Source organism: Phyllobates terribilis, unplaced genomic scaffold (genome assembly GCF_046119375.1).
Source record: "Phyllobates terribilis strain yellow unplaced genomic scaffold, ASM4611937v1 Scaffold_13__5_contigs__length_258822181, whole genome shotgun sequence".
Lineage (NCBI taxonomy): Eukaryota > Metazoa > Chordata > Amphibia > Anura > Dendrobatidae > Phyllobates > Phyllobates terribilis.
In genome coordinates, this window is record NW_027362773.1 from 126,329,610 (window position 1) to 126,357,133 (window position 27,524).

Below are 27,524 nucleotides of genomic sequence, written 5' to 3' on the forward strand. Positions count from 1 at the left end.
TGCCTGCCATACGGGTGAGCACAAAGACGTTTTACTCAGGGACGAGGGCCACAGCACAGCTATAAGCAGGAGGGCCAAAGAGATTAGCACAAAGGGAAGGCCTCCAACTTCACCTGGCGAGGTGGATTCCCAACTTGCTTCCAGGCCGCCCGGTCCTCTACTACCAGCTAGTACCCGTGCCCCGTTCTGCCTAACCACCGCAAGTAAAGATAAGAGGAAACCGCCATTAAGCTGTGGACTGATTATTAACTGTGCCATTCCCTACACTATATTGCACAGCAACATCTATAACATCACCATTTCCTGCCCTGGAGCTGAGATCTGCCTGTGGAGAGCTGAACCAACTCTGCTGCGTCATCATCAGCTCCAGAGGATCAGCTCCACAGCGGCGGCTCCATATAGCCGCATTCCACAGGTGGCGTCACGAACATTATATAAAAACTATAATCCCCTTTCAATAATCCCCTTTAATTGACCGCCCTGGGTCACGGACCGGGTTACTGCCACTGTGACATCCCCTGCACCGACCGGCCCGGCACCGAGTACCCCACAGCCCAGGGGGCGCGTCAACTTGGCATCACGAACAGGATTAATGAAGCCCGGTATAACCGGGTACTGTGTGCCATTGACTTCACTGAACGGTGTGATCACGTCATTTGCCGTCCGCCAAGGGGAAGCAGGAGGCCCAGATCCGGAACAGCCGAGTAAGCGATCCCTCTCACCTGCAGAGCAGCACACTGTATGTCAGCATAAACCCAGGACCTGGCTGAGGTTCACTGGGGAGGAGGAAGATGCCCAACCTGGGAGAGGATTCAGCCACAGGCGCGGCCGCCACTGTAATGCCGCTATCAACTCCATATATACCAGGGGCGGCGTGGTTGCCTCAGTGCTCAGGGGAGTCTCACATCCTGAGCGATTTTGAGGAGAGACTGCGCAGTTGTTTAAAGTGTACCCCCTGTCTGAGGAGCAAAAAGTCAGCATCCTCATAGGCCAGCTATTCGGTGCAGCCCAGAGAGAGGTGAAGTCCTGGCCGGGCAGGGACAAAGGCACTGTTAAGGAAATACTGGCCCGATTGAAAGATACCTTTGACACCCACACCGCAGCAGAGATTAAAATGAAGTTCTACGGGTGCAATCAAAGGGTGCAGGACAGTGTGCGGGACTATGCTCTAAACCTGCAGGAGGCGCTGTGGGCCATTAAACAGGTAGACCCCAACAGTGTGAGAGACGAGGACAGATTGCTAACTGAGCAGTTTATTGAGGAGCTCCTGTCTAACTCTCACCGGACACAGCTGCGCATTATGGCTCTGCAAAACCCTGATCTGGACTTTGCACAATTTAAAGACCGAGCCATCCGTGTGCTACGAGAACCAACCCCAGGTGGCACTGCATACCTCTGGCGCCCAGCTATCACCTACCACCAGGAGGTGGCGTCCTTTTCCCCAGCACCTGTGGAGGCTGACGCGCCGACCCTAGATAATGATCCGTCTGCGGACCTACGTCTTCAGGTCGAGGAGCTGACCAAAAGTGTGGCTGCGTTAACCAAAACCGTGCAGGCCATGCAAGTGTCTCCAAAGGAAAGGATCCAGCTGGCTTCTAGTCCAGATGATGTCCCGTGACAACGGCAGAGAAGAATTCCACCGACCAGAGGGAGGAACAGCGATCGCTACGACCAGGACGGACAACCCATCTGCCGCCGCTGTCAAAAGGCGGGGCACTTTGCAAGATTCTGCAGGTTAAAACGAGCAACCCCTGGGGCAGAGGGCCAACCCCAAGGAGTAAGACGACCAGGCCCACAAAGCTGGCGAGACAAGTTCGTGGGAGGACGACCGGTCCTACCTGTCGTGCTTGATGGCATCCCAATGAACGCACTGCTGGACACTGGGTCCCAGGTGACAACGATGCCATATATCCTTTATAAACGATACTAGACTGACTCAGACATTATCCTCAGTCCAGATGAACATCTTAACATCTATGCCAGCAATGGTCAGCCCTTGCCTCAGGTGGGGTATAAAAAGGTGACCATAAAAGTTGGCCGAGTAGAATTGCCATCACAAGGAATGATTATTGTTGATATTGATCGCCGAGAAAGTCATCCTATGATAACTATAGGCACCAATGTGATAGAGAATTGTCTTGGGGAAATTATTGTTTTGTTACAACAGGTCGCAGAGACTGGCAGTTCCAGTCAGCAGCGGGTTCTGCAGAAGGAAATCAGAGCCCTGATGAAAAGACAACAGGCAGAGCTGTCTGGAGGAGAAGTTGGCAGTGTCAGAATGAGTGATCCATTCCCCATTGCAATGCCCCCTAGGAGTGAAATGTTAATATGGTGTCGGGCAGCAATCGGTCTCAGGGGTCAAGATTATCAGGCCCTGGTAGAACCCGTGTACTCTGATAGTAGGCCCACCATCTTGACAGCCAGGGGGGTAGTCGATGTCCGCAAGGGGAGAGTACCGATACGCATCCTGAATTGTGGGGAGAAAGAGGTCCATTTACCCCGGTATGCTACCCTTGCTAAGCTATTCACTGTCAGTAACAACGCAATAAAGACAGTGGAACCCTTGCCTCCATCCAAACCGGCGGAGGATAATGGCTCCAAGGGGCACATGGAGGATTGGTGTCGGAAGCTACAAGTGGGCACTGACTCCACCCCTTTGCACCAAAAGCATGGAGTATACCGGGTGGTCTAAGAATTTGAGCGAGTCTTCAGCAAACACCCACTAGATTTTGGGCAGGTAAAAGGGGTCCAACATCATATCCCCACGGGAGATCATCCGCCTATTAAAGAGAGGTACCGGCCTGTACTCTCAGCTCACTATCAGTGTGCCAAAGGAATGTTACGGGAGATGAAGGAGGCTGGGGTGATCAGAGATAGTTGTAGCCCCTAGGCTGCTCCATTAGTTCTCGTTAGAAAGAAAGATGGTACAATGAGGATGTGTGTTGATTACAGGCAGATTAACCGCATTACACATAAGGACGCCTACCCATTACCCAGAATTGAGGAATCATTAGCAGCATTGAGATCAGCTAACTATTTCTCCACTTTGGATCTCACAAGTGGGTACTGGCAGGTTCCTGTTGCAGAGGCGGACAGAGAAAAGACCGCGTTTACAACACCAATAGGCCTTAGCGAGTTCAACTGCATGCCATTCGGGCTCTGCAACGCCCCAGGAACCTTCCAGCGGTTAATGGAGTGTTGCCTAGGACACAAAAACTTCGAAACCGTCCTGCTGTACTTAGACGACGTAATCGTCTACTCAAAGACATATGAAGACCACCTGGAGCACCTGGCTGAGGTGTTCGAAGCCCTATCTGGTTATGGCCTGAAATTAAAGCCGTCCAAGTGCCACCTGTTAAAGCCCAAGGTGCAGTACCTAGGTCATGTGGTAAGAGCCGAAGGTGTAGCACCAGACCCTGAAAAAGTCACTGTGATCAAGGACTGGCCAAGACCCTCCACTATCAAGGAAGTACGGCAGTTCCTCGGGCTGGTAGACAACTACAGGAGATACATCAAAGGTTTCACCAAGATAGCGTCACCCATGCAGGACCTCTTAGTGGGCCAGTCCAAGAAGGCCAAGAAACCGAAACCTCCGTTCAAATGGGGTAAACCAGAAGACGAATCTTTCACTCGACTGAAAATGGCTCTTACTGGAGATGAAGTCCTGGCCTACCCCGACTATGGCCAACCCTTTATACTCCATACGGATGCCAGCAACGTGGGATTGGGAGCGGTGCTGTCCCAGGTACAAAATGGCAGAGAGAGAGTGATTGCCTACTCCAGCAGGAAGCTCCGTCCTACGGAAAGGAACCCCGACAACTATAGTTCCTTCAAGTTGGAGTTTTTAGCCATAGTCTGGGCTGTAACAGAGTGCTTCAAACACTACCTCACCTCCTCCAGATTTACAGTCTTCACAAACAACAACCCGCTGACGCACCTGGAGACTGCGAAGCTTGGTGCCCTAGAGCAACGATGGATGGCCCGACTGTCTAACTACGAGTTTACCATCAAGTATCAGGTGGGGCATAAAAACACCAATGCTGATGCGCTATCCAGGATGCCCAACTTGCCAGATGGGGGAGAAGACCCGGAAGATCTGGAGGAGATAGATCTACCCTCTTTCCATCACTACGGGGTGACCCAGTGCTGCCACTGTGTGAGGGACAAGCGCTCCGCCAACAGAGAGGCCACGTTCAACTCATTGCCCCACCATGGATGGGCAGAGACGCAGGATAGCGACCCGGCTGTCCGCCTGGTAAAGGAGTTGCTGACACAAGCTCACTCGCACCCTGATCCAGATGCTCCACAGGAGGTCCAACAGTTGTGGAAGGAGAAGGGCAAACTGTTCATCTACGAGGGAAAGCTCTGTCGAAGAAGTATCAACTCCCGGAAACACAAACTGGTCTGGCAGGTGGTGGTCCCAAGGCGGGATGCGCCAATGGTCTTAGAAGCGTACCACGATGGAGCAGGAAACTTCGGGTGGAAGAAGTTGGAAGTCCTGCTACGTGAGCGATTCTACTGGGTTGGCATGAGGAAAGCAATCAAGAGACGGTGTCGAGAATGTTGTCCATGCAACCTGAGACGGAAAGACCGCGATAGCCAGAGTGCTCCCCTGCAGCCCATAGTCACTAAACAACCACTTGAACTGGTAGCCTTGGACCACGTGAAGCTAGCCCCAAGCCGGTCAGGCTATGTCTACGCTCTCACCATAGTAGACCACTACTCCCGATTTCTGGTAGTAGTGCCAGTGAAAGATCAGACGGCTCAGACGGCAACCAAAGCGTTTCAGCAACACTTTTGTCGCCCGTACGGTTACCCTGAACGAGTGCTGACCGACCAAGGTCCAGCCTTTGAAGCAGAAGTGTTTCAAGAATTCTGTAGCTTGTACGGCTGCAAGAAAATAAGGACGATGCCGTATCATCCCCAGACAAACGGGTTGTGCGAGAAAATGAACCAGGTGGTAATAGACCTGTTGAAGACGTTGCCCCTTGAAGAACGTAGCCTGTGGCCGGAGAAGTTACCAGATTTGGTGGACCTATATAACCACATCCCGGTGAACTCCACCAACTGTACACCCGCTTACCTGATGAGAGCAAGACCTGGTAAGCTACCCATTGACTTAGACATGGGAGTTTTAACACCAGAGACGACATCACCAGATGCAGATTGGGATACAGAGCGGCAGCAACAATACCGCAAGATGCAAGAATGTGTGGAGAAAAGTTTGTCCCAGGCGAGATAGAGGCAGGAGAAAACTTACAATCAGCACTCACCTGCAGTTCCCTTATCACCTGGAGAACAGGTACTCAAGAGGAAGAGACGAGTCCATAAATTAGATGACCAGTGGAAGGTTGAGCCATATACCCTCCTACCCTCGAATTACGATAACACCAAAGTGTGCCTCATCAGTAAAGATGGAGGGGAAACTTCAGCGGCAGTCTCAAGAGACCACCTGAAGATATGCCTGAACAGTTGAAACACAAAGAAGAAGACCAACACAGCCCTCAGCCCATAGAAAAAGTGGAGGAAACGGTCCAGACAGTCCTTGGAGAATTTCTCCAGTCTTAGACGCAGGTGAACCAAGCAATCGTGGTACCTGTCCTGATCTTTCCCCAAGTAGCCTCACTGGAAGCCGCAAAGACTCTAGAACAGCAGAGAGACCAGTCGGCCTCAGAAACAGATGCTTCATCAGCAGCGGATCAGGAGAATCTACCCTCTGCTAGCGGTGAATCTGTCATACCCATGGTGAGTCAAAGAAGTCGTAGAAGACTACCAAGCCTACCAGTATTACCACAGACTAGCCGTAGTGTAGTCCACACTGAGTCTGCCACACCAGCGGTAGACATTAGCGACCCGGGTAGGTCATTGACAACAAATGTACTACGTAGATCGTCCCGGAGTACTAAAGGTCAGCTCCCTGCCCGCTGGAGGAACTAAAGTGTATGTTATATATAGTTGTAAATAATCTTGGATATATATAGTTGTTAAATTTATGGACAATCGGACCACAGGACTAGGTGTGGTCAGGACAATATTGAAAATAGTTAGTAAGTGGCCTTGAAAATAAACCACAGGCGTGGCCGAAGACCAGGCCCAACAACAGAGTGCCCTGAAGCCACGTCCAGGGACGATACACAAAGTGGGTAGATGCGGTTCCCACCAGCCAAATTTCAATTATCCGGAAAAAGACAATCCCTGGATTGTGGCGTAAAGACTAAGGGCCGCAGTGACTGCTATAAATTTTTGGTTGGGTTTTTTGTAATTTTTGACTTTCTAAACTATTTGTAATGTGAATTGTTATTATTGTTGATTGTTAATTCAAAAAGGTATCCTAAGTCCGGGAGTACTGAATTTAACTAGGGGGGAATGTGGCACCTCAGGGGTCCGGTTGCCAAAGTGGCATTGCCTCCCTCGCAAGAGGTGATGCCATGCCTGGAAGCAAGCAGGGGTCCCCTACTCAGGTATACTAGCATGCAACACTTTCCTGGCTCCAGACCAGCAAGGGGAGCTCCCCCCCTTAGCAACTGGAATCTGGAGGTGGGGTTAGTTAGAGTTAGTGAGAGGATTTGAAGACAGGACAGCGACGAGGAAAGACCTGGGAAGTGGAGCTGCACGGCAGCTCACCCCAGAGAGAAGCGTAGAAGAACCGGACCCCGGAGTCCGAGGTTGTGGGGCACTGAAGGCCCAGCAGCAGAAACCGGAGGGCAGAAGATTGCAGGTCTCCTGGCCCCATCAGACGCCCGGAGGCTCAGCAGCACATAGGGCCCAGTACCGCCACTTGGGAGCGACACTCCAGGAAGGGGCCCGAGCTGCCTGCCTTACGGGTGAGCACAAAGACGTTTTACTTAGGGACAAGGGCCACAGCACAGCTATAAACAGGAGGGCCAAAGAGATTAGCGCAAAGGGAAGGCCTCCAACTTCACCTGGCAAGGTGGATTCCTAACTTGCTTCCAGGCCACCCGGTCCTCTACTACCAGCTAGTACCCGTGCCCCGGTCTACCTAACCACCGCAAGTAAAGATAAGAGGAAACCGCCATTAAGTTGTGGACTGATTATTAACTGCGCCATCCCCTGCACTACACTGCACAGCAACATCTATAACATCATCATTTCCTGGAGCATGGGGCTGAGCTCTGCCTGTGGAGAGCTGAACCAACTCTGCTGCGTCATCATCAGCTCCAGAGGATCTGCGCCGCAGCGGCGGCTCCATATAGCCGCATACCACAGGTGGCGTCACAAACATTATATAAAAACTATAATCCCCTTTCAATAATCCCCTTTTATTGACCGCCCTGGGTCACGGACCGGGTCACTGCCACTGTGACATCCCCTGCACCGACCGGCCCAGCACCGAGTACCCCACGGCCCAGGGGGCGCGTCAATTTCACCCAACACACCAGTGTTTTGCTCATTTGTCGGATGATCGGCAGCCTGTTTACACTGTATGATTATCACGAACGACCATTCCTAGGAGCACTCAATCGCAACAGATGTGCAGTGTGAATACACCTTAGGTGGGTTGCATGATAGCTATGGTGTCATTATACAATAATAGTAAGAAGTTAAGTATCTTTATTTTCAGTAACAAAGCATGGGAAGAAATAAAATGTGACTTGTTCAAATACATTATCCTTTGTTCTTGGAGCAGTGTGGCATTTGAAAATGTTCTATATAAATAGACTTATCCTGTTTTGTTTAACCCTCCGAGTAACCATTTAGAAGTTTGACAAACACAAAACTGCAGTTTTCCTTTGATACTTTTTCAATTTTATAGAAGAATACTATATTTATCTGGTTATTAAAAGTCCATATATTTTAAAATGTACTTAGCTGAAATTTTCATTTCCTGGAGACTGTAGTCAGCACAAATACACTTAAAATATTTATCCCTTAGCTACAAGCAAAACAGACAACTTCGGCTGTGTTTAAACGGTACGACCTCAATGTGATTTTTTTTTTTTTCATTTTTTTGTGTGCTGCGATCGCAGTAGAACCGCAATGTTGCTTTTAGTTAATTTCAACACAAAGATACCTTTTTTTGCCACATTTGCATCAAAAAGTGTTGTTTAGTTGCAATTTACCAAAAACTATGCTGCAGTTCTACTGCCATCGCAGCAAAAGAAAAAAATATATATCCGTGGCCTTAATATGTGAACACAGCCTTAATCTCCAATTGAACTAAACAATATTTAACCTTAGACCTCATTGTAACATTTTCTTGTACACAAAAAAAAACTGACTGATTTTCGTTGATGTTTTAGATCAGAGTTTCATTAGTATTTGGTCAGTGTGTCTGCTTTTACCATCAGTGTTTCTTCGGTGACTTTCTCATGTGCTTAAAAAAGACATGTCCATTTCTTTTCCAATTCATAGATCGAAATCGCTAACATATTTTCACATCTGTCTGATGAATGGTCACTTACGGCAATGGAAGGCTATGTGCCCACGATGCAGAAATGAAGCAGAAAATTTCTGCAGCATTTCTGCATCTCCCTGGCAGAAAAAACGCATGCAGATTGTACATAGGGTTTTCCTGCGTAATACATGCGGATTGACAAGCGCTTTCCAGGCGATTTTAGCATCACTTTGAAAGTGCTTGACAACTAGGTCACACTATATAAATCCATGCAAACAGCATCGATTTATATAGTGTGACCTTTAGAATGGTTAAAAATAAAAAAATAAACCTTGATACTTACCTTCTGATGGCCCAGGGTGTGCTGCTGCGCTCGTTCCTGGCTGCCGGGATGTCGCGATGCCCTGTATTGAAGGACCTACCGTCACATGACTGTGACGTCACCGCAGGTCCTACAGTCCAACGCGATGTGGAAGGAGAAGGAGCGCAGCGCGGGCCGCCAGAAGGTGAATATATTCTTTATTTTTTTATTTTATTCATTTTTTTACAGTTTTCTATGGTACCTGGGTGTGGAGGAGAGTCTTCTCTTCTCCACACTCGGGTACCATCCGCACATTAGAACGCGCCAATTACACAAGTACAGATGCAGTCTTGCGGAATTGGCGCGTTCTAATGCAAGTCAATGGCGGCGAAAACGCTGCGCTTCCGCAAAATTAATGGACATGCTGTGGATTTTTAAGCGCAGCATGGGCATTGTAAGTGCGGAATTGCATAGGGGACCATGGCAGAAGGCTTACCATGCGTTTATCATGAGTTTACGCGGCGGAAATTTCCGCACCAAAAACGCATGAAATACGCATCGTGGGTACACAGCCTTACAGTACAAGTCTGGAAAAGCTCTCCATAAATTCTGTAGGCTAGATGCACTGTACAGACCTGGCTGTAACACTGCAAATTGTGCACTGTAAACGCACTGTTACTCAGTTGGCTAAGCCAAATGTAATTGGCTCTGGGTCTGGCTAGTGAGGCTGGAGTTCCTATACTGTCTGAGAAAGATAAGGTATATAAGCTTTCTTTAATAACGACTCTACGTTTTTGGTTATACGCTCTTTCAACAAAAAGAAATTCTTCAGATGGATGCAGACACTGCTTTCTTTAGATACACTTTTATCAAAGTGTCACATTCTGTGAACTTGTTGTCTATATTGTAAGTGGATTTAAATCTAGACCCCGAGATTGATTTCTCTCCAGTTTATTCCATTCATTAATACTTTCTCTAGTTAGTGGAAGTAAAACCTTTCTTTGGTTTGTTTTGCATGTCCTTGTCTGGTTCTACATTCTCTTTGGCTGCTTTTAGTAAATTGCCTAACTTTTGTTTTTACTTCTAGAATGTATTTGTCAAATGTATCCATTATATTCTTTCTTTAGATGCCAAAGAGAAATCCACTGTTTCCCTCTCCTCTAGTTATGTTGTATGTTCTATTGTCTCTTCTTGACTTGCATCCAGGTTTTAATACCTGAAATGTAATTTATAGTTAATCATTTAACAAAGATAGAAAACTTTTTCGTTTCTGATTGTAGAGAAGAGAAGTTGACAGAGAAAATGTCAGAAGGTGCATCAAGAAGGGATTCAGACTTTTTCCAGCATGGCGCACCGGTTACGTCAATCTTATTGTTGTGTTATATTAGAAATTTGCTTGCTGTGTTTTATTAGAGATTTGCTTGCTCTTCAGTTCAGCCTCAGGAACAGGGGCGGAACTACCGCCCGTGCAGCCGGTTCATTGAACGGGGGCCCCGAGGGAGAGGGGGCCCCTCCAGCCTCAAGCAGGGCCGCCATCAGGGCATGTCTGCCCTGACTCCAGTATGGGGCCCAGCCGGTAGGGGCCCTCCTCTTGTGAGTCTCTCTCCTCATGGGGCCCCCGGCCCCATGCTAAGCGCCGGGTCCGGGACATCTCAGCGCTGCGCTGCGCTGCTGCGGCAGCGCCTTCATGATTCCCCTGACTTCCGGTCATGTGACGGCGCCGTCACATGGCCGGAAGTCATGAGAACCTGGTGTCAGCGATTTGGACGAGCGCCAGGATTCTGCAGGGATCGCATGGGGGTAAGTATAACAAGTTTTGTTTTTTTCAAAATACAATTTACTAGGAGTGGGGGGAATGGGAGATGCACATGTGTGTGTGTGTGTGTGTGTGTGTGGGGGGGGAGATAAGAGATGCACATGGGGTGGGGGGGGAGATAAGAGATGCACATGGGGGGAGATGATAAAAGATGCACATGGGGTGGGGGGGATGAGAGAGGTGCACATGGGGTGGGGGGGATGAGAGAGGTGCACATGGGGTGGGGGGGATGAGAGAGGTGCACATGTGGGGGGAGGGGGATGAGAGAGGTGCACATGTGGGGGGAGGGGGGTGAGAGGTGCACATGGGGGAGGGGGATAAGAGATGCACATGGGGGGGATGAGAGAGGTGCACATGTGGGGGAGGGGGATGAGAGATGTGCACATGTGGGGGGGATGAGAGAGGTGCACATGGAGGGAGTGGTGAGAGCTGCACATGTGGGGGGATGAGAGATGCACATGGGGGGAGGGGGATGAGAGAGGGGCACATGTGGGGGAGGGGGATGAGAGATGTGCACATGTGGGGGGGTGAGAGAGGTGCACATGGGGGGGATGAGAGAGGGGCACATGGGGGGGTGAGAGAGGTGCACATGGGGGGGTGGTGAGAGCTGCACATGGGGGGGATGAGAGAGGGGCACATGTGGGGGGGTGAGAGAGGGGCACATGTGGGGGAGGGGGATGAGAGATGTGCACATGGGGGGGTGGTGAGAGCTGCTCATGGGGGGGTGAGAGCTGCACATGGGGGAATTGGGAGAAAATGAGCTGCACATGGGGGAATTAGGAGTAGGGGGATAATGAGCTGCACATAATGAATGTGGGGTGGGGGAGAGTAAATGATAAATGACGATGGGGTGGGGAGAGCACAGACATGATATAATGAATTGGGGCAGGGGGTGCATGTAAATAATGAATGCGGGGAGCAGGAAGTATAGAGTAGAGGTTCTAATTAAATTATATATTAAGTGCCTATTTACAGTTAATGGGGGCACCGTGGTGGATTACAATTTATATTTGGAATGGTAGGTTGCATAATAACTAACCATATATTGATGGTGGATGCACGTCTGTATTCAGCTGCGTAATGTAGAAGTTGGGGAATGTGCTCTAGATAACTGTGTTATTTTATGCAGAGACGAGTCCTGGCTGGAAGACGTGATGGCGGTCTGTGCTGGATGAAGGAGAAAAGCATAGCTGAAGGACTTCACCTAGAGACGTCACCAGTGAGTCAGTGCATTACATGTACACTTACACTATATACTATGTACCGAGCTCCTGTGTATAATGTCACTGGTGATCACTGTATTACCTGTACACTATATACAGAGCTCCTGTGTATAATGTCACTGGTGATCACTGTATTACCTGTACACTGACACTATATACAGAGCTCCTGTGTATAATGTCACTGGTGATCACTGTATTACCTGTACACTGACAATATATACAGAGCTCCTGTGTATAATGTCACTGGTGATCCCTGTATTACCTGTACACTATATACAGAGCTCCTGTGTATAATGTCACTGGTGATCCCTGTATTACCTGTACACTATATACAGAGCTCCTGTGTATAATGTCACTGGTGATCCCTGTATTACCTGTACACTATATACAGAGCTCCTGTGTATAATGTCACTGGTGATCACTGTATTACCTGTACACTGACACTATATACAGAGCTCCTGTGTATAATGTCACTGGTGATCACTAGATTACCTGGACACTTACATTATACATACCATGTATAGAGCTCTCGTGTATAATGACACTTATGCTAATATTAGTAATGTGGTGGTAATATTAGTAATGTGGTGGTAATATGTGGTCTGGTCATGGTGTGGCAGTTTTTCTCCCTTCTGTGTGGTATTATTCGGTCACTATGTTGTGGTAATATGTGGTCTGGTGATGGTGTGGCGGTATTCCCTGTATGTGGTATTATTGGTCATTTTAAAAAAAAATGTATATGACACATTCCCTTAAAGAAAACTAAATAAAAATATATCTAAAAAGAGTATTGGATATTTTAAGAAAATTTTAATAGGTTAGAGTAGGGCCCGGCCAGAAGAGTCTACCTTATCGTGGTGGCGGCTTTAAAAATCTTTTGGCCAAAACAAAAGCTGTTGGCTATGTATGTGGCACCGTCACATGGCCGAACGTCAGGAGAGCCTGGTGGCAGCGACGTGGACGAGCGCCAGGATTCTGCAGGGATCGCATGGGGGTAAGTATAACAAGTTTTATTTTTCTTAAATACAATTAATTAACTAGGAGTGGGGGGGATGAGAGATGCACATGGGGGGAGATGAGAGATGCACATGGGGGGGATGAGAGATGCACATGGGGGGGATGAGAGATGCACATGGGGGGGATGAGAGATGCACATGGGGGGGATGAGAGATGCACATGGGGGGGATGAGAGATGCACATGGGGGGGATGAGAGATGCACATGGGGGGATGAGAGATGTACATGGGGGGGTGAGCTGCACATGGGGGGGATGAGAGCTGCACATGGGGGGGATGAGAGATGCACATGGAGGGGTTATGTTAATGTAGCACCCTGAGGATTCGGCTGCTACAGGGGTATTGCACCTCAACCCAGAGGTGTGATATTCCACTCCCGGGTAAGGATGGAGTGTGGGACTGAGCTCGGTAGGCTGCATGCACTACACACATCCATTTCCGAGGAGCAGACCGACGGTACTCCCACTTAGAAATGTGCAGGTACGACCGAGTCTGTTCCTGGCTGGAGTGGGAGGGGGGTGGTACATCCCAAGTAGTGTAGGGGCAGATAGGGGGAGCAGCCTGGGTAAAGATAGGAGCTCATTGGGTGCTGGTCACCTGAGCTCACACATAGAGGGTGTATATAAGGTGGGCACCAACTAAGAACAGGGTCAGATGCAGAGAGAAAGTCAGGAGCAGAGGAGAAGAGAGACCCAGAGTGAGAGAGGAGAGAGAGAGACCCAGAGGCACAGAAGAAAAGGACTCCAAGATCCCAACTTAAATCCCCGGGTGAAGAGTCGGCATCAGGGTACCGGAACCCAAGCTGGTGGGGGTAAAAACATTCCCCAGCCAGAGACCGGAGACCGTGGGCAGCGTTTGCCACGGTCACCCACCACATCCACCCTGAAGGCACACCACATGAAGGGTCAGGGAACCCAGGGCCAAGGGTGTCCCAACAGAAGGCCCGAGGGAGCTGGACCTAGGTGGATCACTGGTGGGGGCGTCCAGAGAACGGGACAGAAGGAGAGCTCAGGGTCACGCTCCGGACTTATTTGGGGGTTGGCTGGATCCAGGACCTGGTGGACGCAGCACGGCTCGGGTGGTCACTCGAAGCTGGAGTGACCAGTACAACATCTGCAGTAAGTAAACACCCTTAACTGCACAACCCGACTCTGTCTTCACTGCCGTCTGCACTGCACCACCACAACCCCCATCCTCTGCACCTGTTCCCCCTGAGGCTATACCCCACCCGTTGGGGGTTATATCATCACAAGCTGCACCTACACCATCAGCCTCAGCGGACCCTGCTGCAGCGGCGGCCACAGTGACCGCATCACAACGGGTGGCGTAGTCGACACAAAAGAACTCTTAATAACATCTGTAGGACTGCCACATAACACTGAGTTTGACGCCCTGGGCACGGGCCGGGTCACAGCCGCTCGGAGACTACAACCCCCCATCTGATCCGGTGCCGGGTATTCCCCTCAAAAAGGAATATGTCCCAGGGGGCGCGTCAACTTTGGCGTAGTCGGCAGGATTACGTGCCCGCAACAACCGGGTACTGCGTGCCTGAAGAAAAGTGCAAGTTTACCTCAGAAAGAAGTCTCCCGCTGGTTCCGGAGGGTCCCCGCCATCGGACCCCATCACCAGTCGATTCCAGCCGGTTGTCCGCCATTAACAGCGTGTTCCCGCCATCTGCAGAGTTTCCCGCCACTGGGCGACGCTTCCCGCCAAATCCGAAGATTTCCCGCCTTGGAAGAGCAGCGGACGCCATTATGGGCGTGCCAAAGGAGGGCAAGAGGCCGCCTCCCATCGTGGGCCAGGACAGAAAATGGCGCCAAAAGTGGAAACCGCCCCCACCAACAGAGACTGTGATGCTAGAGGTGTCTGTCAGCGTGAAAGAACCGCCCCTGGAGCTGACAATCACCAAGTGGCCCCGGGACCGCCCTCGAAGTGGGAGGAGACGAAAGGAAAGAACGAAGATGGGTGCCGCCTGGAGCAGTCTGGAGCGAGCGCACCCGGAGGCAGGAAGCCTGGAGAGGAGCAGCAGAGAATCTCACCCGGAGATGTCCAGAGAGCAGAGCAGCACCGGCCCGCTGGCCAGGAGCCTGCTGGAAGAAGAGCAGAGCAGCACCGACCCGTTGGTCAGGAGCCTGCTAGACACCACGACCCCACTAGGCCTAGTGGAGGTCCTTGCACAGCTCCCCCGAGACCGGGAGTGTGCACAGACTGCCCTGGAGGGCCTCGCACGGAGGATGGCCCGGGTACAGCGCGAGATATTGGCGGAATGGAGCCGGGAGATGGCCCAGCAAGCTGAGACCAGTCAACGGAGCACGCTACCCTGGAAGAGGAAACAGACCGCCTCTGAGGATGGCGCGGGAGGACCAAAGGCCGGAGACGGCGCCGAGAAGGGAGCCGAACGCATGGAGGCAGGTAAAGGGGACGTCTATACCCCAAGCCGGGACACCGCTTGCCTGCCCCAGCTCCCCGTCGCAGAGCCCGAAAGTCCCCCTGCTGTGCCCGAAAACGCCATGTCACCGACGCAGACTAGGCCCCAACCGGAAGCCGCCGCCGCGACCCCTGTGACGTCACACGCCTCGACCCCGAGCGTGACCAAGCAGGAAGTACCACCAGCCTGGTCGCAGGGCCTAGAATTCCCGGGCGTCACATCACCAACAGCGCCCTCTACCTCCGCGGAGCCTCCGGCCTGGCCGCAAGGCCAGGTAGCCCAGGGCGCCGCCGTATTAACGGTGCCCTTCACCTTCCAGGTGCCCCAGGCCTGGCCGCAAGGCCTGGGCAACCCGGGCGCCACCACCACTGCGCCCGCACCCGTAAAATCAAGGGTGCCGCGTCTGGGAGAGGACTTGTTTGCACAGCACACGTGGCCGGACGGGCAGCCCTTCATCTGGCCCCAGAAGTATTATGAACTGGAGCACCAGAGGAGGGTTGGGGCCATGTGTGCACCCCTGATTCCGGCTCCGAAGCCCGTAATAAGGATCTCGCCCCCGCTGGCGGAAGCGCAGTTTGAGTGGGACCCCACCGGAGAAGATCTAATGGGGTTCACTCAGGAAACCAGGGCAGCTGCAGCGGAGCGTGCTGAGTGCTGCCGCCAACAGCTCGAGGAGTTTGCGAGGGAGCGGAGAGAGAGGCGGGTCCGGGAGCAGCGAGCTCAAGTAAGGAGCGCGGAGCAGAAGAGCCGGGCCAGGAGAGACCCCCGTGCAGCGCACAGTCCCCGTACCACCGGGACTGTAGTAAAGTTTAACCTGCAGCATGGGTGGGGCTTCATCAGAGACAACAACACCCCCGGTGACGTCTTTGTCACGCGCAGAGACGTGGAGTCCCATCTGCCGGAGGGGCACAGAGGTCGTGACCTCTACATCGGAGACGAGGTCACCTTCACCCGGCACAAGTGTGCCAAAGGACCTTACGCCCTCCACGTACACCGCCTGACGGAGGAGGAGTTGCGGTGCGAGGAGGAGGAGCAAGAGGACCCGGACGGGTCTGAAGTTACAACCAGCTACAAGAAAAGAGCAGGAGGAAGACGCCGTTGAGTGCGGCAGAGCAGTAGTTGTAAATAGTTACCCGACCGGGTACCAAAGAAACTGTTGCTACATATAGATAGTCCCCGTTGGGACCAGCATGAGTGAACTGTTTCCGTATCCATACCAGGCTGAGGACTGTGAGCAGCCATTCCCTTTCCCTCCTTACCTGGCCGAGGACTGAGAGCGGCCAACTTCCCCTGTATATAGTTGCGCGTCCTAAAGCGCCCCCTACCGGTTTTATAGGAAAACCAGTTTTTCTAAGAGACTGTCGCACTTTTCCCGGACACACGTTGCACAGTGTCCGGAGGAGGAAGAACCAGGAGCCTGAGACGACGAGAAAGTTTTATCTGCTAAGATATGTTATTTATATAATGTTTTAAATGTTTTATATGTTTACAAAAATTTGTATGCTTTGGTGTTTATGTCTTACAGCCCGAGGACGTGCTGTGATTTACCAGGGGGGAATGTAGCACCCTGAGGATTCGGCTGCTACAGGGGTATTGCACCTCAACCCAGAGGTGTGATATTCCACTCCCGGGTAAGGATGGAGTGTGGGACTGAGCTCGGTAGGCTGCATGCACTACACACATCCCATTTCCGAGGAGCAGACCGACGGTACTCCCACTTAGAAATGTGCAGGTACGACCGAGTCTGTTCCTGGCTGGAGTGGGAGGGGGGTGGTACATCCCAAGTAGTGTAGGGGCAGATAGGGGGAGCAGCCTGGGTAAAGATAGGAGCTCATTGGGTGCTGGTCACCTGAGCTCACACATAGAGGGTGTATATAAGGTGGGCACCAACTAAGAACAGGGTCAGATGCAGAGAGAAAGTCAGGAGCAGAGGAGAAGAGAGACCCAGAGTGAGAGAGGAGAGAGAGAGACCCAGAGGCACAGAAGAAAAGGACTCCAAGATCCCAACTTAAATCCCCGGGTGAAGAGTCGGCATCAGGGTACCGGAACCCAAGCTGGTGGGGGTAAAAACATTCCCCAGCCAGAGACCGGAGACCGTGGGCAGCGTTTGCCACGGTCACCCACCACATCCACCCTGAAGGCACACCACATGAAGGGTCAGGGAACCCAGGGCCAAGGGTGTCCCAACAGAAGGCCCGAGGGAGCTGGACCTAGGTGGATCACTGGTGGGGACGGCCAGAGAACGGGACAGAAGGAGAGCTCAGGGTCACGCTCCGGACTTATTTGGGGGTTGGCTGGATCCAGGACCTGGTGGACGCAGCACGGCTCGGGTGGTCACTCGAAGCTGGAGTGACCAGTACAACATCTGCAGTAAGTAAACACCCTTAACTGCACAACCCGACTCTGTCTTCACTGCCGTCTGCACTGCACCACCACAACCCCCATCCTCTGCACCTGTTCCCCCTGAGGCTATACCCCACCCGTTGGGGGTTATATCATCACAAGCTGCACCTACACCATCAGCCTCAGCGGACCCTGCTGCAGCGGCGGCCACAGTGACCGCATCACAACGGGTGGCGTAGTCGACACAAAAGAACTCTTAATAACATCTGTAGGACTGCCACATAACACTGAGTTTGACGCCCTGGGCACGGGCCGGGTCACAGCCGCTCGGAGACTACAACCCCCCATCTGATCCGGTGCCGGGTATTCCCCTCAAAAAGGAATATGTCCCAGGGGGCGCGTCATTTACATAACTTTGTTGCCTTATGAAGCGCAGGGGGGGGGGCCCCCAAAAATTTCTTGCACAGGGGCCCACTACAGTCTGTGTCCGCCCCTGCTCAGGAATCAATGTTTCCATTCAGTGACAGTAAGCAGAGGAAAACATGCAGGCTGGATCTTATGCATAATAAAATAATAGAATAATAAAAAATAGTCTGATGTTTTACGCTCACCCATAGACTTGAATGGGTGTGCGTGATTCAATCTGCGTAGCGTTTTTTTTTCTCATGACGAATAGGCATGAGAAAAAAATTGCAGATCTGCACTGCCCCATAGTATAGCATTGGTCCGAGTGCTATCAAATAGTACTCATCAGAATGATATGCTCCTGTGAGCGTGCCCTGATTCCCACTGTGATCAGTTCCTGGGGAAGCCTTTTCCATAGATTCAAAGTTCTTGTAAAAAATATTTTTTGGTGTCTGGAGTTTGAACATCTTTTTTCATCAGATAGAGGGAGTGCGCCCTTGGTCCTTGTGCTTTTTTTTTTTTTTTGCAATGCAAATTGTGTGGTTTTCATTCTGGTGAGGAATCATCTACCTTGGTTGATGAGTTTTTGGAAACACTGAGATAAGATTTACATTTGGTATTCATGCAAAACACAAGTTGCTACAGAAAGTCTACAATTAAGTAATTCTACTCATGATACTTTCTGAGGCTTCACTTATATGAGGTTTATAGGAAACCAGCTTTAGTCAAAACTAGGAGCCGTTCCAAAACAGGGTGGCAGTGCAAACCGTTTTGGCTTACAACTACTTACCAAAATACTACAATGTTAAAACTATATTTATATACAACTTACTAAGCCGACAGCATTGTATTGAGTCAATAAGTTCACAAATGTTTTGTCTCCAATGCTCTCCTAGTATAGACTTGATAAACGTGTGCTAAGGAGGCAAAAAGCTGGCAAGGTCTAATCTCCCTCCCCTTTCTGTATGTCCCTAACTTTGAGCCTACTAATGGCACATATAACATAGTTTTATGGTTGAAGGTAGACTTAAGTCCATCGAGATCAACCTATGGCCTAACATGTTGATCCAGTTGAAGGCAAAACCCCCATGGGGCAGACACTAAAAGCTCCATATTAGGGTAAAAATTCCTTCCCAACTCCATATGGCAATCAGACTAGCTCCCTGGATCAAGGCCCCATCACAGAATCTAGTGCCCATAACCTGTAATATTATATACAGTTGTGCTCAAAAGTTTACATACCCCGGCAGAATTTTTCCTTTCTTAGCCTTGTTTCAGAGAATATGAATGATAACAAAAAAACCTTTTTCTTCCCTAATGGTTATTGGTTGGTTGAAGCCATTTATTGTCAAACTACTGTGTTTTCTCTTTTTAAATCTTAATGACAACCAAAAACATCCAAATGACCCTGATCAAAAGTTCACATACCCTGGTGATTGGCCTGATAACATGCACAGAATTTGACACAAATGGGCTTGAATGGCTACTAAAAGTAACATCCTCACCTGTGACCTGTTTGCTTGTAATCAGTATGTGTGCATAAAAGCTGAGTGAGTTTCTGGAATCCAGACAGAATCTTGCATCTTTCATCCAGCCACTGACGTTTCTGGATTGTGAGTCAAGGGGAAAGCAAAAGAATTGTCTACCGGAAAAGGTAGTTGAACTGTATAACACAGGAAAGGGATACAAAAAATATCCAAGGAATTCATAATGCCAATCAGCAGCGTTCAAACTGTGATTAACAAATGGAAAATCAGGGGCTCTGTAAAAACCAAACCACGGTCAGGTAGGCCAACAAAGACTTCGGCCACAACTGCCTGGAAAATTATTTGGGATGCAAAGAAAAACCCACAAATAACATCAGCTTAAATTCAGGACTCTCTGAAAACTAGCGGTGTGGCTGTTTCAAGATGCACAATAAGGAGGCACTTGAAGAAAAATGGGCTGCATGGTCATGTCGCCAGAAGAAAGCCATTACTGCGCAAATGCCACAAAGTATCTTGCCTACAATATGCCAAACAGCACAGAGACAAGCCTCAAAACTTCTGGAACAAGGTAATTTGGAGTGATGAGGCCAAAATTTAACTTTTTGGCCACAACCATAAATGTTACATTTGGAGAGAGGTCAACAAGGCCTATGATGAAAGGAACACCATTACTACAGTAAAGCACAGAAGTGGATCGCTCATGTTTTGGGGGTGTGTGAGCTACAAAGGTACAGGAAACTTGGTAAAAGTTGAAGGAAAGATGAATGCAGCATGTTATCAACAAATACTGGAGGCAAATTTGCACTCATCAGCCCTGAAGCTGCGCATGGGACGTACTTGGACGTTCCAACATGACAACGATCCAAAACACAAGGCCAAGTCGACCTGTCATTGGCTACAGCAGAACAAAGTGAAGGTTCTGGAGTGGCCATCTCAGTCTCCTGACCTCAATATCATTGAGCCACTCTGGGGAGATCTCAAGCACGTAGTTCATGCTAGACAAACCAGGAATTTACAGGAACTGGAGGCTATTTGCCAAGAAGAATGGGCAGCTTTACCATCTGAGAAAATAAAGAACCTCATCCACAACTGCCACAAAAGACTTCAAGCTGTCATTGATGTTAGAGGGGCAATACATGGTATTAAGAAATGGGGTATGTGAACTTTTGATCAGGGTTATTTGGATGTTTTTCGTTGTCATTAAGATTTGAAAAGAGAAAACACAGTAGTTTGACAATAAATGGCTTCACCCAACCAATAACCATGAGTGGAGAAAAAGTTTTTTTATTATCATTCATATTCTCTGAAACAAGGACAAGAAAGGAAAAATTCTGCTGGGGTATGTAAACTTTTGACCACAACTGTATATATCAAGAAAGGCATCCAGGCCTCCTTGAATATTATTAGTGAATCAACCACTATAACATCATGGGGCGGAGAGCTCCATAGCCTCACTGCTCTTAGAGTAAATGACGCGCCCCTGGGCCTGCTGTGTCGCGCAGCGTCTCGCGCACGGGGGCTTACCCGGAACCGGATCAGATGAGGGTTGTAGTCTCCGAGTGGCGGGGACCCGGTCCGTGCCCAGGGGGTCAAACTCAGTGTGTGGCAGTCTTGATAGATGTTATTTGAGTGTCGACTACGCCACCCGTTGATTTGCAGCTATGGAGCTGCCGCTGCAGGGCAGACCGCTGAGGCCGGTGTAGAATTGTGCAGCGTGATAGTATAACCCCCAACGGGAGGGGTATGGCCTCAGGGCAGCCGACGTGGAAGATGGGGGTAGCAGGAACCACTCAGAGACGGTGCGGTGTAATTCAGGGTCTTTACTGGTAACAACGATAGACCCTCCCGGAGTACTTGCTAGCGAACGGGGCCTGGTCAGTCCTTGAGCAGATGGGATCTCCCCTGGCCAGGCGGAGTTGTAGGCCTCCCAAACTGACTGTACTCTTCTGGCTACCTTGCTAGAAGCGGATATAAGTAGCCCACGTCCCTGAGTGTACCGTGTGGTGCTCACCCGTATGGCCGGTGACTCGGGGCCTTCTAATGGCTTCCGCTCCACGATGGCGGTGCTGGTCCCACGCGTGTGACCGTGCCTTCGGGTTTCTGGGCCTGAGGACCTGAAATCCCCTGCCGGTCGGCTTCTGCTGCTGGGTAAGAGTTAGTCCCCACAGCCTCGGACGCCGGGTCCGGTAAGAAAGCTTCTCAGTCAGGGCGAGCTCTGCAGCTGCCAGCCCCTGACTCGTAGTAGTATTGCTCCCACTGAGCTTCTGCTGTTTCTTCCTATGACTGTTTCTCGTCTCTACTTCTTCTCTACTCCTAACCCTGCCTCAGCCCCGGGTTTATATAGGGGAAGTTCTTCCCCTCCCAAGACTGGGCAGGAGGTGTGGCATGCACAGGATCCCTGACCAAAGGACCTCCCACCTGCTCTCAGACATAACATTACATTACTGTGGGAAACCAGACCCCTGGGGTGCCACATTCCCCCCTAGTGAAATTTAGTACTCCGGGACTAAACATATTTTAGAAAAACATAACAAGATATAACAACAATAATAGTACAATAAGAAGAAACACATAAAGGTGGTCACGGCATGTCCGTAACCGGGTGTAGTCTTTGAAGAAAAGCAAGGTGTCCATTTCACCAAAACAGGGAGACGTAACCAGGTAGGGGTTTGTCCTGCCCCGAGTCCTTAACAGTCTTTAGTCCGTCCTGGGTTACGCTCCAACTATGTACAAAGGATTCCCGGTAAATCCACCAAGGACTCCTACAAATAACTAGAAACACAAAATTATACACAAGCAACAATACACAGGTAAACATAAATAAAACAATTTATACACTTCAAATCCTCCAACGTACGGGTAACTGGCCTCTAGTGGCCCTAGTGGACCTACGGAGCTGACTGTCTAGCCCTGAACTACAGGGTGTAGGAGCTGTCAAGGGTAAACTGGGCAGCTGTCTGCCGGCTCTTTGGCTCACTAGGGATATGGTAGGCTCACTGCAAGCAGAGGGTTGATCCTCCTGGTCTGCGGGTGTGGGGTCTTCTGCCTCCTGGACCGGCTGTTCTTCCAGCTCTACCTGTTGCTCCGTAGGTGCTTGGGATGCTGGTTGGAGGAAGGTGAGTACGGGTACCACAACTGCACCATTGACTTGAGTCCAAGACCGAGGGAAGTCCCCGAGCACAGTACTAACCATATCTTCCCTTTCCTCTACGGGTCGATGGTCTTCTTGTTCCTCTTCAGGGTTCCTCAGTTGTTCGGGACACTTCTTCAGGTGGTCCCGGGATACAATGGCTGTGGTTTCCCCTCCGTCTTTACTGATGGTACAAACCTTCGGGTTCTCGTGGCTTGAGGGCAGTACGGTGTACGGGTCCTTCTCCCACTGGTCGTCCAACTTGTGGAGCCGTCTCTTCCTCTTCAAGACCTGCTCTCCGGGTACCAGGGGAACAGCGGGAGCATACTGGTTGTAAGTTTTCTCTTGTCTTTCCCTAGCCTGACAGAGACTTCGCTCCACGCTCTCCTGTACTCTCCGGTACTGCTGCTGCCTCTCTGTGTCCCAGTCTGCTTCTGGTGAAGTGTCCTCGGGTATCAGGACTCCCATTTCCAGGTCAACAGGTAACTTACCAGGTCTTGCCCTCATTAGGTAAGCCGGGGTACAGTTGGTGGAACCTACCGGGATGTGGTTGTATAGGTCCACCAGATCGGGCAGCTTCTCAGGCCACAGACTGCGTTCTTCCAGGGGCAACGTTTTCAGAAGATCCATTACCACCTGGTTCATTTTCTCACAAAGTCCATTAGTTTGCGGATGATAGGGTGTCGTCCTTATCTTCCGGCAGCCATACAGAGTGCAGAATTCTTGGAAGATCTCCGCTTCAAAGGCAGGTCCCTGGTCTGTCAACACTTGGTCCGGGTACCCGTGTGGACGGCAGAAATGCTGCTGGAAGGCTCTCGCTGCTGTTCGAGCTGTTAAGTCCTTGACGGGGACGACAACCAAGAACCGGGAGTAGTGATCCACGATGGTTAGTGCGTAGACGTAGCCACTTCTGCTTGGGGTCAGTTTTACATGATCCAAGGCTACCAGTTCCAACGGCTGCCGGGTGACGATGGACTGCAGGGGAGTCTTCTGGCTGGCACGGTCCTTCCTTCTTAGGTTGCACGGGCCACAGTCTCTGCACCACTTCTCAATGGTTCCCCTCATGCCTACCCAGTGGAATCGCTCGCGCAGCAGGAACTCCAGCTTCTTCCACCCGAAGTGTCCAGCTCCGTCGTGGTATGCCTCCATCACCATGGCTGCGTCTCTTCGTGGCACCACTACTTGCCAGAGTAGTTCATGCGTCCGGGAGTTAACCATTCTGCGGCACAACTTCCCCTTGTAAAGGAACAGTCGACTCCTCTCTGCCCATAGTTGTTTGGCTTCCTCCGGAGCGTCTGGTTCAAGGCAAGCCTCCGGGCGAGTCAGCATCTCCTTCACCAGTCGGACGGCAGGGTCGCTGTCTTGCGTTTCCGCCCAGTTGTAGTGAGGTAAGGGGTTCAAAGTAGCAGCCTGCTTACTCCTTACCCGGTGGGAATACTGGATAGTCCCATGACGGTGGAACGCAGGGAGTTCAACTTCTTCCAGTCCCTCCGGATCTTCTCCTTCGTCCGGCAGGTTGGGCATCCTGGACAGGGAGTCCGCGTTGGTATTGGAGCGTCCGGCCCGGTATTTGATTGTGAACTCGTAGTTGGACAGACGGGCCATCCACCTCTGCTCCAGGGCACCGAGTCTTGCCGTGTCCAGGTGTGTCAACGGGTTGTTATCCGTGTACACGGTGAACCGGGAAGAAGCGAGGTAATGCTTAAAGCGCTCGGTGACTGCCCATACTACGGCCAGGAACTCTAGCTTAAATGAGCTGTAATTCTCGGGGTTCCTTTCGGTGGGTCGCAGCTTTCGGCTGGCGTAGGCGATTACTCGTTCCTTCCCCTGCTGGATCTGGGACAGTACGGCTCCTAGCCCGATGTTACTGGCGTCGGTGTAGAGGATAAAGGGCTGGCTATAATCCGGGTACGCCAGGATTTCGTCCCCCGTGAGGGCCATCTTCAGCTGGCGGAAGGACTCTTCTTCCAGCTCCTCCCATTTGAAGGGCGGCTTCTGGTTCTTGGCCTTCCGGGACTGGCCTATCAGGAGGTCCTGCATAGGTGCTGCCTTTTTGGTGAAACCGGGAATAAACCTTCGGTAGTAGCCTACCAACCCGAGGAACTGCCGCACTTCTTTTACGCTGGAGGGGCTTGGCCATTCCTTAATTGCGGTGATCTTATCAGGGTCGGGAGCCACTCCGTCAGCGCTCACCACGTGTCCCAGGTACTGCACCTTTGGTTTCAGGAGGTGACACTTGGAGGGTTTCACCTTTAGGCCGTAACTCGCCAGAGCTTCGAACACTTCCGCCAGGTGTTTCAGGTGGTCCTCATACGTCTTGGAATATACGATGACATCGTCCAGGTACAACAGGACCGTCTCGAAGTTTCTGTGGCCCAGACAACACTCCATTAGTCGTTGGAAGGTTCCTGGTGCGTTGCAGAGTCCGAACGGCATGCAGGTGAACTCGCTAAGTCCCATCGGGGTGGTGAATGCGGTCTTCTCCCGGTCCGCCTCTGCTACAGGAACCTGCCAGTACCCGCTAGTGAGATCCAAGGTAGAGAAGAAGTTAGCAGATCTTAAAGCAGCCAATGACTCCTCTATCCTTGGTAAGGGGTACGCATCCTTGTGTGTGTTACGGTTGATTTTCCGGTAATCTACACACATCCTCATGGTGTTGTCTTTTTTTCTGACTAAGACTAGTGGAGCTGCCCAGGGGCTACAGCTATCCCTGATCACCCCAGCCTCCTTCATGTCTCTAAGCATCCCCTTGGCGTGTTGGTAGTGTGCAGGGGGTACGGGTCGATACCTCTCTTTTATGGGAGGATGGTCTCCCGTGGGGATGTGGTGTTCTACCCCCTTGACTCGCCCGAAGTCTAACGGGTGTTTACTAAACACTCTCTCGTACTCTTGAACCACCCGATAGACTCCCTGTTTCTGATGTGAGGGAGTGGAGTCAGTACCCAAGTGTAGTTGCTGACACCAGTCCTCCATTGTTTTCTTAGAGCCGTTACCTTCCTCCGGATGAGATGGAGGCAAGGGTTCCACAGATTGTATAGCATTTTGGTTAATGGTATATAATTTGGCTAGCGTGGCATACCGGGGCAGGTACACTTCCCTCTTCCCGATATTGATTATGCGAACGGGCACCCTCCCATGGCGTACATTAACCACCCCCCGTGCTGTCAAGATGGTGGGCCTACTGTCTGAGTAAACTGGTTCTACCATTGCCTGGTAATCTCTACCTCTCAGACCAATAGCTGCCCGGCACCAAATCATCATTTCACTTTTTGGGGGCATGGCAATAGGAAAAGGGTCACACATTCTTACGCTACCAATCTCACCGCCGGAGAGTTCCACCCGTTGCCGTCGCATCAGTGCCCGGATCTCTTTCTGGAGCACCCGCTGCTCGCCGGAGCTGGCGTTCTTGGCAACCTGTTGTAAAAGGAAAATCACCTCTGCAAGACAATTTTCAATTACATTAGTTCCTAGCGTTATCTTTGGGTGACTCTCGTGTTTGTCAATGTCTACAATAATCAGTCCCTGTGCTGCTAGTTCGACTCTACCAATTTTAATGGTCGCCTCTTTAAATCCGATCTGTGGCACGGGCTGACCATTGCTGGCGATGATACTCAAGTCGTCGTCAGGGTAGCGGGTTATATCCGAGTCATTCCAGTACTGCTTGAAGAGCACGTACGGGATGGTGGTGACCTGTGACCCGGTGTCCAGTAGGGCACTCATAGGGATGCCATCCAGTACCACAGGCAAGACTCGACGTCCTCTGACATATTTGTCGCGCCAGTTCGATGGGCCTGGTGATCTTTTTCCTGGGGGTTGGCCCTCTACCCCCAGGTTGTGCCAGTTTAAAGGACAGTACCTTGCCATATGTCCGGGTTGATTGCAGCGGCGGCAGATGGGTCGTCCGTCCTCGTTGTACCGGTCACTGGGTCTTCCTCTGTCCGGTGGGGTCCTCCTTGGTCGACGCCACGGGATGTTCTCCGGTCCGGATGCCAGCTGGATCTTCCCTGGAGTGGAAGCCTGTAAAGACTGCACAGTTCGGGTTAACGCAGCAACGCTTTTAGCTAGCTCTTGGACCTGATGGTGCAGGTCTGGAGCCGGGTCATTGTTCAAAGCCTGCGCATCAGCCCCTACAGGCCCTGCCGACAAGGGCGCCGCCTCCTGGTGGTAAGTGATAGCTGGGCGCCTGTGGGTCACAACGCCATCCGGTGCCGGTTCTCGGAGCACCCGGATGGCTCTGTCCTTGAACTGTGCAAATCCCAGATGAGGGTCCTGTAGGGCCATTGCCCGCAACTGGGTTCGGTGGGCATTGCAATATAAACCCTCTATAAATTGTTCAGTCAACAGCCTGTCCTCGTCTCCCACGCCGTCAGGGTCGGTCTGCTTAACGGCTCTCAGGGCCTCTTGTAGGTTCAGGGCATAGTCCCTTATACTCTCATGGGCCCGCTGTTTGCACCCGTAGAATCTAAGCTTGATCTCGGCTGAGGTGCGGGTATCAAAGGTGTCCCTCAGCCGGGTTAGTATCCCTGCGACAGTCCTCCCCCCAGGTGGCCAGGACTTTACCTCCCTTCGGGCTGCTCCGGTTAATTGGGCCACCAGGATGCTCACTTTTTGCTCTTCTGGGAGGGGGTACACCTGGAAGAGGCTATCCAGCCTTTCTCTAAAGTCCTGCAGGGTATGTGACTCCCCTGAGTACTGGGGTAGCCAGGCTGCCCCCGGGATATAGGGCATGGTGAAAGGCATGACCGCGACAGCGGTGGCGCTGGCGGGGGTTGAAGCGGTGAAGCTCTCCTCCGTATCCGACATCCTTCTCCCCCCTAGTGGACCGTGGCCTACCTTGCGATGATCCTCTTCCGTAGGCCGCGGCTCCGCAGTGGATCGTCAGGGTTGAGGACCTTCCGTCGCGCTCCGGTGACGTCGGCGTCTGCTGGGCTCCTTCCAGGACCTTACGCAACGTCCGGACGTGAGGCGGGGCTTCAGTTCTCGCGGGCTTTTCGGAGTCCACGCCCCTCTTCTTCCCGCG

General features: G+C 51.2%; 1 protein-coding gene across 5 annotated transcripts in view; it reads left to right on the forward strand.

The window, feature by feature from the left end:
• Positions 1–27,524, forward strand: part of LOC141174029 (synaptotagmin-2-like) — a 204,461-nt gene that overhangs the window by 11,351 nt on the left and 165,586 nt on the right. For 2 of the 5 annotated variants that reach the window (XM_073658615.1, XM_073658622.1), the window contains exon 2: positions 11,603–11,692. The exons of 2 other annotated variants lie outside the window; for them this stretch is intronic. The gene's annotated coding sequence lies outside the window, so the exon portion shown is untranslated. Of the gene's footprint in view, positions 1–11,602; positions 11,697–27,524 lie in introns of all 5 variants that reach the window. One more of the 5 variants, XM_073658618.1, reaches the window with a different exon arrangement.